Raw genomic sequence first — 11,439 nt, 5'->3', positions numbered from 1 at the left:
CCCCCCCCTCAGCGTGCACCACACGGGCCGTGGGCCACCAGCTCCCGGGTGGGGGGGCCAGCCCGGCCACGGCCGCTCCCGTGCGGGCCCGGAGCCCCGCGGCTGTGAGGAGGGGCCGGGGCGGGGTAGGGGACACACCGTGTTCGCGGCGCCGCGGCCGGGTTTCACGCGTGGGCAGGGGCCGGCGGGCCGCTCTCCCGCCCTGACTGACTGACTGACTGACTAACCGCCCTCCTCCACCCCCCGCTCCACGGGGAAGCCCCTTTTACCGACGCCGCTAGGTTACCGCTGCCCTGGCCGCGGCTTGAGCGCGGTGAGGCGGGAGCCGGGCGGCTGTGAGGGGCAGGGCGGCGCTGAGGGGAGTTGGGCGGCGGGGCCGCCAGCCGCTCCCTCACACGAGGGTTGCCCCCGAGGCGAGGGACAGGTTGGGGGCGAGCGGGCGCGCCGTCCTCCCCCCGCCCTGAGCGGGAAGAGCCCAGCCAGCCCCCCCCCCCGGCTCCCATCCCGCCCCGGCCGTCCGCCTTCTCCCTGCCCAGCTGCACCAACGGCGACGAGATCCCCAGCCCTGGGAAGAGGAGGAGGAGGAGGAGACCGACCCCTCAGCAGCAGCAGCAGCAGCTTTCCTCCGCCACACACCTCCCCTTTTCCCCTCCCTCTGGCCTCAGCGCCGCACTGGCGGGGGCCGGAGAGGGCAGGCAACGCGGGAAGGCGGCTCTCCCAGCATGGGCGAGCCATGTGTATCCTAAGGAATAACAGCAGCTGCTGCGCCCACGATGGGGAGCAGAGGAATGCGAGGAGGAGAGGGCTCGCTGGGGCAGGTGAGGGCGCCGGCTCCCTTCTCCCTTCGGCGGCCGGGGAGGGGTGTGGGGGTGTGTGTGTGTGCCCGATCTCCGGGCGGGTGCGGCGGCAGGTGCGGCTGGGGGGGCAGCGAGCGGGGCGGGCGGCTGCGGCCCGGGGTGCCCGGTGGCGGGGTGCGTTGGTCCCTCGCGTGAGGGGAGAAGCCCCTCTCCCCGCAGAGGGCAGGGGAGGGCAGCTGCTCTCCGGAGGGAGTTGGGGTTTTTTTTTGCCCGTGTTCCCCCCCCCCCCCCCCCCAGCTCTCTCCCGTCACCCGGAGCGGGGAAAGGGCTGAAATCTCCTGCGAGTCGCGGGAACTTGCCGGTTTGGAGGGGAGCGGGGTGCGCGGCTTTCCCTCTCACAGCCGAGTCGCGGGGCAGAGGCGGTCTCTCTCACCCCCCTACCAGCCCGGACGCAATGTCCCCTGGCGGGGGCAAGAAAAAAAAATAAAAAATCAAAGAGGGACCCACAGACGCGATGCGGCTGCGGGATTTCCACCGCCGCGACCCCCCCCCCCCCCCCCCCGGACCGTGAGAGCCGCGCCGTGCTGGGGGGTCCGCGGGGTTGCCCGGGCCGGGCGCGCAGCCGCTCCGCTCCGCTTCGAGTAGCTTCAGCCGGTGCCGCCCGCCAGCTGGAAGCGCCGATTGCACCTTCGGTCGCGGCTGTGCCCCGCTTCCCGCGGCGCGGAGCCGGGGGCGGGGGAGAGGCGTCCCCCCGGCTGCCTGTCAGGGCTGCCGGGCAGCGGGCCCGGCCCCCCCCCCCCCCCCCCCCCCCCCCCCCTCGCTCCCACCCGGCAGGGAGCCCGGCGGCGGGCTGGGCTGCGCCGTCGCTGCCTTCCCCGGGAAGGTGCAGCGGGGGCGGGAGACGCCGCGCTGAGGAGCGGCGGGGAAATGGCGCCCGGAGCCGAGGGGCCGGCGGGGGGACGCGATCTCGCCCTCCCGAGCCGGGGGAGCTCCTCGGCAGCGCGGTGCTTGGGCCCCAGACCCTCCTCGGGAGCCGGCGGCTGGTCCTCGGCGAGGAGCCCCCCCGGCCCCCGCCTCCCAGCAGTGCGCGGCCAAGAAGTGGGTGTAAAGTGAAGAGTTGCTGTATGGGGTGCTGTGGGTTCACGTGCCTCGCCTTTACGGCGCTTACTTTGGGAAGAACAACAAACAAAACCCCCCCCATCTGAATGTTTCGGGTGCTTTTTTGTGTCTGTGCGTGGCCACCGAGTCACCAGGAATGTCTTAACAGGCACCCTTGAATTAGTTAAAGTTCAAAACGCACTGCTCCTCGGCTGCCGCCCGCGGGAAGGTGCGCACAGGGGCTCGCTGCCAGCCTGGAACAGGACAGTCGTGACAGATCCGACAAGGACTGGCAGGACAAGCACGGGACTGTAAACTCTCCGGGAGCCAGAGCCACCTCTTTCTTTTGTGTTTTGCAGGGTGTTTCACACTATGGGAGCTCATATTCGTGACTGGCACATGTCAAACGCCTCTATGAATGGTAAAATAGTGGGGTGGGGAACTGGGACCAGTGTTCATCTGAACAGTAAATAACAAAACTTGTTTCTGATTTGGACAGTCGTGGAGCTTGCAGATGAGCGGGAAGTTTTTAATTTCCCTATGAACTTCTGTTTTATTGTACATTTCAAACTGGTTAATTTAATTTTTAGGTCTTTCCCCAAAGTAGTTTTAAAAGCAAAGTCCTTGGCACTCTTTGCCATTTGTCTAAATTCTGAATGCATGTCTGAAGCATTTAATCATGTTTATTGTTTTCAACCACTCAAACGGAATAAAAATTACTTATCGTTGATGAAGCTTATCTCGCAAGCTGTTTCACAGTATGTTTCCGTTGCAAGACACAGTGCTGTGTTAAACTACTGATGATTGTATTGTTTATTGTTCTTTCATTCTCCTCCCTACCCCCCCATAACGCCAGTATCAATCTGTTCCTTACTGCTATACTCAAAAATAATGGAAGAGCAAGTTTTTACCAGTTAGTTTGATATTTCTACTCCTATTTGAGATTTATATCTTTTATATTTGCTCTTAGGTATGTTTCATTGAGTGTGCTAAAGGCAGCTGATATATTAAAAAAGGAATTAAGGCACAAAGCTAAACAGCGCTTTCAAACTCTTGAAATGAAACTGTAGGTGGAATTAGTGCTGGATTCACAGTCATTGTTTATTTCTTTAGCTACATACATAACGCCTTCCTGAAACGTAAGATTCCTTGCCCCTTTGTCATTACCACTTTGTTTCATTACACATTTAAAACGCAGTATTCACATTGGTCTAGAAGTTTAGATTTATTGTTTGGAGTGTTTTGATACAGATGCTGATCTTGGACTATATCTCATAGGTGATTTTGCTGCACTTTAACAGTATCTCAGCACAGTGATGGAGGACACCATCATGTTTTCTTGTAGGATTACCTTCGGGACTTTAGTGACTGCACACATCAGTGGTTTCATCTTAGGAGGATTGAAATTGATTTTCTTCTTTTTCTTTTTTTTTAGCTCAGCTAGTGAAAGACCCTGTGTATGTCCTTTGACCTGTGGCCTCACATGATGAAGTGACACCAGTAGTGGAGGCTGTAGACTTGAAGTAGCTGCTACTAGGGCTTCAAAAGTAGAGGTACCAGAATGAACACACTGTCCTGATGGTCAACCTGCTTGGTTCTTTGGGCAAGGCACAGGTTTTTTTAAACATACATTGGAAGACCCCTGCATATATGTATCAAAATAATTTTAAACCATGAACCTTGTGATTCTTTTTTAATACTTTTGAGAGGTTCTTGCTTGAGCAAAACACAGGAAGACTGACCTTTCCCTCTCATCCATAACGGACCCATTTTCTTTTAAATATTTTGGATTTCAAATTTTGCAAGATAGTTGTGTTGAATTTAGGAACAGCTAAGCTACTCAGTTAAATATTGGTTAGGTGGGAGAATCTCTATTTTTACAATTGTGTTTACATTTTAAAGTGATAGCAAATACTAGTAAAGAGGACCAAGATTTTCTAGACTTTATAGATCAAATTAACTTTCCCAGTCAATATTTGGTCAAGGTCTTGATGGTTAAAGTTAACTGTCCAAGTCAATGTTTAGTCAAGGTAATGACTTGATTTTTGTAAACACTACCCAAGCATTCTTGCAAAATTAATCAGAGTTGCTGGATCACAATGCGTTTGCTCAGCCAATTACTTGGGAATAAAAGTATGTTATTACGTGGTCTCTCATATGTCCTATACTATTTGGTATTATTTCAGCGGTGCTTGCCTTCAGCTCTTCTGTGCCTTCATTCTTGCAGTACTAGTTCTACCTTTAAAGCAGTTATCTGCATGATGGATTTGAGAGATGAAGTCAGTCACGTACTATCCTGTTTTTATGGGTAGGAAGATGAGACACAGAGATGGCAGGTGCTGGCTCCCAAAAAGAAGTGTAAAGCCTTGCAATGTGTAGTGTAGCAGCAGCAATGTTTACGTATGTAGTTCCAAGAGAGTGTTTCAGGAGCCTGTGCTGGGCACCCAGCTCCTTGTACAGTGTGCAGGAAGAGGTGGGCACTTCTGATAAAGCAGTCATTGGATAAAATATGAAAGCAGTTTTGGTGTCTGGGACAAAAACGATGACATTGAGTATTTGGTACATTGGTACTTGCAGCACTAGATTGAAGCATATTGTGGTGTGGGAAAGAATTGGAAATCTTTATTACAGTTCTTCCTTTCTTTGGTTGAACAGGGATCTTCATTCTTCCAGAACTTAAGTCTCTTAAACTGACACTAAAATCACAGTCTGGACTTCAATTGTGCCAGTGTTTTGGGTTTTTTTTTTTTTTCTTTCTTTCTTTCTCTTTTTTTTTTTTTTTTAAATTGTACCACTTGCAAATGCATTCCATGCAATTACATGGGTATTAGAGTAGATACTCATTAGGATTTTACTAATCTGAACCTCAAGTGCTGTTCTGCAAATTTGCCAGCCTTTGTAAGGGAGTGCTTGACTTCATCAGCTGCACTGTTTTATTATGAGTATTTTGATACAGCAGAATGAAAAGCGTATATTCTAAACCAAGTAATTAATCAGATTTAAACATTTTCATACTTTGACTTGTCGCATAGAGAATCTGCAACTATGTATTTCGCCCTTAACGCTAGTTTTTGCTCAGTGTAGCTACAGCAAAACTACATTTCATGGTGGCAGTTTAAGAATTTCATCCATGAATCAATCTTCCATTTCTGTTTAAAGGCAGCAGAATTGTCACAACTTAGAAAAAGTGAGTAAACCCAATATTGTGAGTTACAGAAAAGCTAACCATGTTTACTGTGTGCAACCTCATCTTACACAGCCATCAAACACATTTTCAAGTGTTACAGGTATAAGAAGCGTTCATTGGTTTTAACTGTTCAGTATGACACTTCCCATTCTTCTGTTTGCAAAGGGCTTTCAATTGTTTAAGCAACAAACATTGTAAGAATTTGTGTGAAAATGGTTGTAGTGAAAAGTCCCTAACTGTCTGTATTTTCAGTGGTTCAGTCACACACGCAAATCATGTCAGAATCTGCTAGCATGAGCCTTGCTGGTTACGGTGGTGTCTGTGCAACCTATTTTCAGTGGTGGATCTGTTTCAAGATGTGTGCCATTTTGAAGAACCAGACCGAAGAGAGACCTGTCAGCTTTGTCTCCTAATCAGTAAATTGCTTTATGAGGAGTTAGAGTGAAGCTCATGCCCTGGGATGACCAGTTGTGTGTCTGTGCAGGTGCAGAGGCTGTAGGCTGTCATGTCCCCAGCTGTGGGGGAAGCAGCTATCCAACAGTAGCTCTTCAGACTCAGCTGCATGTCCTAACCAGATCTGTCCACAGTGGAGCAACAGGACTGCTGAAGGGCTACTTGTCATATCTTGTGCTGACTCAGTCCTCTTCTTAGATATGTGAAGTAGTTGGCGTGGTCTTATGGCCCTTGGAGGCGTGAAGATTTACTTCAGTTGCTTATAGAATCAGAAAGGATGATAACTGTGGGTAAGCTTTTAAAAATGCAGTGTTCCTGAGCAGGAGAAGCCTGCTGGGGACCAGGCTCAGAGCAGAGTTGTCAGCCTGTAATCCTTTGCACTTTCTACAGATAGTGCTTCTCCTGTCGTTCCATTACTGTTGGTTTAATGAGGATGCATAAATTGTTACTTTTCTTAAGGATATATACAATGTAAAAAAATAGGGCAGTGTAATACCTAAGTACACAAAAGCACTTGCGGTTTTTTTCTGTATTGAATTTTGTGTATTTGTGTCTATGGATACATGTATGTATGTGTTATATATATGCAAAGACTTATTAGCTGCTCTTTTTATTACGTAAAGACTTCTCAGGTCTTCAGATATTGTCAAGTGGTTACACTGAGAGATTTCCAACCCCCGCCCCCCCCCCCCCCAATAGTGATTACTCTTGTGGGTAGAAGAATATCAGTTTCTTGAGAGTCTTTGCAATTCCCCAAGCCTGAAGGCAAATGAATAGAAATTTAGTGGACCACCTAGTTCTTGACACAGAATCCTCCAAAGAGGAGTCTGACCTAATTTATATTGTATTGAATCAAATAATCCTATCATGCATGTGTGCTTGCCGTTTTGTTTTCTTTTAGCAGGCGTATTGCTGTCTTGCGAAACTTCAGATTTAGATGTTAGGCAATGTCCCTGTGGTTTTAGTAGGTGCTTTTTCTGTGAGTAGTTACCGGAAAATTACATTTAGAGGACATTTGTGAAAAGGCAGACAATCAAGACGTAATACTAAGGCTGGTAGAATTATTCATACCTGAATGTGAGTGTATCATTGTTTAGTACTGAGGGTAATCAGGAGTCCTCCAATACAAAGTCCTCCCAGTATTACTAAAGATGGAGCTGGAATCTCCCCAGAATGCTCTTTGTAGCAAAAAGCAGTATAAATATCTTTGTCATCAGCGCGATAGGGATACTGGTAGGTGTGCTTTGCTGTGGGTGACTGCTGCACTTCATCTTTGCAGGGTTGCTGATGATAAGTGCTACTGAATGTATTTGTTGGGGCCAGCACGCTTTGAAGCTAATTGGGAGCTGATTAGCGTCCAGGCACTGCAGTTGTGGCCTCTTAAAGCAATTCCTGGTGTGCAAATCTCTTTTCTGGTGTTATTCTCTAGGTAGTAGGACCCATCAGTCTATCTGTGTAAGGTCCAAAGATACACTCTGAAGCTTATCAATCTGTCTACGTATGTTCATGTTGTGGAAAATAACTTTTTAAACCTGCACAGTTTTATTCTTGGAAAGCTTAGGAAAGCTGTGGGTCTGCAGAAATTCAGGATCATAGCAACAGTTACCTGAAAACAGTTCTTTGCTCTTAGAGTGAGTAGGTATCCCAGCTGCAGGTCTGTTAGGCTTACTCAGTGTCATTCAGGGAGGTTTTGCTTAAGCCTCTTTTGACAGCAGTTGCTTTTTTGCTTAAAAGTGTATCTCTTCCCTTTTAAAATGTAGTATTGAAAGCCTTTTGGCTTTCCAGTTAGAGATGTGTTTTCCCCTCCACTTTCATTTTAGGCCAGCTTAACATAAACACACCTTTAGAATGGGTGAGTGATTAGTAAGTTAGTAGGTTAGACAGTCACCGAGTGACTCTTCTTGTTTTAGGTCTCTGCAAAATAAGAAAGGTCTTCTTTTCCAGCTGTGGAACAAATTGTATGAAGCTGCACTTTTCTTGGACTGTGTGTGGTCAACATGAGAGAGAGAACAGAATAATGTGCTGTATAGTGTTCTTAGCCCATGTTAATGATATTTGAAACCAAAAGAGTTTTTATCTTCTGGCTGTCTTTAAGATTCTGAACATACTTAACTAGGAAGAAAATCCACAGTCTGAAGGTGATCGGTTACCAAACTTTAAAATAATTTTTTTTTAAATGGAAAAAAATTGCATACTGAACAATAATGGGTATTAAGAATGTCAGTTGATAGAACTTTTAAATAGTACTATATGATTTGAAATGGATGCTTTCCAGTAAGCGCAAGAAGTTTCAAAGTTGCAGCGGATTTTGCGGTGTTACTATATTCAAGTCATGGGAAAATTTCGTTTTCATTGTATCTGGTCATCTGATTTCATACCTGCACTCATAACAACTGCTTTTGCTTAAAAGTTGACATCCTAATGCACAGCATAAAGTAGCTTCTTAAACATATGGTGGTCTTAGTTGTACCTACCAAAATTAATTTTATCAATCAATTGAAATGTTTAAATGAGATTATTGACATTTGTAGCTTCACATTTAGAATTTGGAAAAGCAAAGGCTTTAAATATGTCCATTTGAAAATGAAGAACTTGAATTACTGGGAATCCTATTGATGCAATACACATTTCTTATTTTTCTTTTACATAACTGTCTTCTAACCTGTTGACAGATTGGTTACTTAAAGAATAGCAGGCATCATATTGGTCATTTCTCAACCTAAATAATTATAAAATTTTTTCAGTACTTAAAGTAACTGAGGGGGAAAACTGTAAGAGATGTCTGTACATCATACAAAAAAGAAGTTTCTGTTTCTAGTTACTTGAGATGCAGCTCTTAATAAAGTATGCTAAAATGGCAAAGAAAAAGAACAATTCAACTTGCTTCACCTTCATTGGATTTATTCACGTGCCTCAGGTGCTTCCTGAGATGAAGCCAGAATGAAGAGATCCAAGCCGGCAGGATTCAGTGCTCATGCAGAAGCAGACAGTGTGTTAGTAATTTGACAGCATTTCCAAGACCTGTCAGTCTCTGCCTGGAGACTGGCCGTAACAGTTCAATTGGCATGTGCTTTTTGCCAGATTAACATGTAGTAGGTCACTTGAATTCTCCCCTTATTGAGTTCATACCTTTCCTTTAATTCTCTCACAGTAATCTGTCAGTATTGATGGGAAGAAAGAAAAACTTTCTCTGTATTTAGGATGGTGGGTATTTTTAACAGGTAGTTTGCGTGAAGAATTTCAGTTTTATCTTCTTTTTGATTTCTTTTTGTAACCTTTACCAACCAAATAATTTTTTAACATATCGTATTTTGCTTGTGGCTATGGCGGTGTAGGAGACTCTGCTTCCTTGAACTTTGCTAGCTCTTGAAGTTAATGGTGATGGGCTGCTAGCGCACTGATAGTGTGGACTTCAGTGCATTGCTGCAAATAGAGGATTCTGGGCTGGAATTTCCAACTAGCTACTTAATTAAGCCAAGCATAAAGGTAATTAGGAAAAAAACAAAGTACTTTTAAACTTTAATGCAGTCCAGCTGATATTCACGAAACTGTACTGCTATTTAGTTCATCAACAGTCAATGCAGTGAATTTTATTAATATTTAATTTATTAATATTTCAATTTTCCCTTTCATTCCTTTATGTAACAAAATAGTTAAGTTAGTTTTATTGTTACTGACTTTTATGTCAGTTTTCTTCAAACTCGGAGGCATATTAGCAAATTCAAACCTTTTAATGGCAAGATTAGATGACCTATTAGGTGTTCATGTCTTATCTGTAGCAGCTGTACCACTAATACCAAGGGTTGTCCCAGTAGGTGGGGGTTTTTTTCCCTCTTTTTTAATATAATTAAGGTTTTCCCATGCTAGGATTTTCTTCCCTAAATGTGCATGCAGTTTAAAATCTGGTCAGTGTGCCACAGTAACACTGGCAGTATCATCTGGAAATGTTAATGCCCCTGTTTATTGTTTCAAAACACCTGGTAGTTGATTGCAGTAAAGACTCCCCTTTTTAATTACGCTATAATTAATACAAAACAAATCAACAGGAAGTGCTACTTCACACAGCATGTTGGCAGTTTGCTCAAGTCTAAAAACAGTAAAAAAAAAATGTCAGTGAGTTTAATAAAGATTATTTTATGAATGGTTTTTTGTGGCTGCTGAAGTAATCAAATCTCAGATTGTGGCTTCAGGACAGTTTTCCACCCACCATCCCTGTGTGATAGTTTTTATATATTCAGACCCATTTTTCTTCCTTCTGAAAACAAGAGAAATAAAATGTTTGAGAAGTCCTAAAGAGGATAACAAATTGAATTGACCACTTACTGTTCCTGGCACTCAAATTTTATGATCCTTAACTCCCTAGTGATAGAGTGAGCTATTCAAAAGCGCTGTGTGAGAATTACAGCTGATGAAATTTGGTAAAGTTCTTTAAAATCAGAACTACACTGGTTTACATCAAATGAGGGCTTGTCTGCTGTTGCTATGTTACGTTTGTAGCAAATGCTAATTGATTTTGGTGCATACAGATCCTCAGAGAAAAGTGAGAATTATTATTGAGTGAATCCCACTGTGCCAAGCTTCAGTTTCTGGATTTCAGTGCAGGATGATCCTGGAGAGGACATGAAATCCTCTTTATGCTGTGAAACAACACTAGAAAAATAACTGCCACAGCCACAAAGCAGGTCTGAGACTTCAGCACTCCCAATTTTGGGCTTGACAAAGAACAGCAATTGATTTTCATAAAGGAGTTCTCTGTTTGCAGCTCCGTTTTTTGTGGCAGGACTGTTGATTCAACAAGCTACTTACATGTGGTTGTCCCTTTTGAATTCTTGCATAATTTGTTCTGTTGGGCTCTTGGATAAGGTGAAGAGATGGCAGAGAGAAGACTCTCCATCGGATGATTCTGTCACTTACCGTTCTTTGTAGAAGAAGCCTAGTTCATTAGCTTATACAAGATGGCCAGTCCTGACAGCTAAAATTTAGTTGAGAAGAATTCTATTCTCAGTCACTGAACTCCAGCTGCCTTGCTTTTTCCAGACAGCAGAAATCATGTGCATCAAACTTCAAAATATTGCTCAAGCCTATGTAGAGAACTAACTGTTCTTTATTGCAAAGATCATGTTTAGTTCAAAGAACAGATTGCAGATGACCCGTAAACATTGTGGGTGGCTGATTCTGCTAATCAGTATTTTTGGATGGAACTTTTTGGTGGAGATGGGAAGAAGTACAGTACAGAGAAGGAAAATAGTACAGGTAGATGTCATTTGTTTTGTGGGTCCAATAACACAGGAATACATTTCTTGATGAATACAGTGTTGATTTTCTTCTTTGTGGCTGGAAGTATGTACATAATTTGCATGTGGACAATGAGTAATGCAGCTATAATATCAATTTTAATGTCTGTAATGGTCTACCTCTGAGGGTTTTTTCCCTCATTTTGGTGGACTATGCTGTATTATCTTTAGCTGCTTCACAGTGATTTATTTATTTATTAAAGGCAAGTACTTTTATGTTCAATGATGGTGAATGTATTTCGTTTTCATATATGGACATATATTTTCATGAGAGAGACTAACAGAGGATTTTTCCAAGACTGTCTAGGGTTTGATTTGTTAGGAGAAACAGGCATCAAGAAACCACCAGGAATTGTGCTGGTTTCTAAGAAATTAGAGTACGTATGGCTTCTTCTCCAAAAAACATTTTGGAGGTCAGTGTAGGGTTACTGTTGTGTATTGAAACAATACTGGTGTCATGGTTTAACCCCAGCCAGCAACTAAGCACCATGCAGCTGCTCACTCATTCCCCCCCCCCCCCCCCCCCAGTGGGATGGGAGAGAAAATCGGGAAAAGAAGTAAAACTCGTGGGTTGAGATAAGTACGGTTTAATAGAACAGAAAAGAAGAAA

General features: G+C 44.7%; 1 protein-coding gene and 1 long non-coding RNA gene across 2 annotated transcripts in view; one reads left to right on the top strand and one right to left on the bottom strand.

Moving 5' to 3' along the window:
• DAB1 (DAB adaptor protein 1) overlaps positions 1 to 11,439 on the top strand; it is a 479,714-nt gene that overhangs the window by 304,507 nt on the left and 163,768 nt on the right. The gene's annotated exons all lie outside the window — the stretch shown is intronic.
• The window catches only part of LOC115348784, a 46,062-nt gene continuing 35,334 nt past the window's right edge, over positions 712 to 11,439 (bottom strand). Inside the window, exon 3 of the long non-coding RNA XR_003925930.1 lies at positions 712 to 809. This is a non-coding gene — a long non-coding RNA (uncharacterized LOC115348784). The remainder of the gene's footprint in view (positions 810 to 11,439) is intronic.

The sequence above is a fragment of the Aquila chrysaetos genome, chromosome 12, assembly GCF_900496995.4.
Source record: "Aquila chrysaetos chrysaetos chromosome 12, bAquChr1.4, whole genome shotgun sequence".
NCBI lineage: Eukaryota > Metazoa > Chordata > Aves > Accipitriformes > Accipitridae > Aquila > Aquila chrysaetos.
Note: the sequence above shows the minus strand (reverse complement) of the source record. Positions and strands in the feature narration are given on the sequence as shown.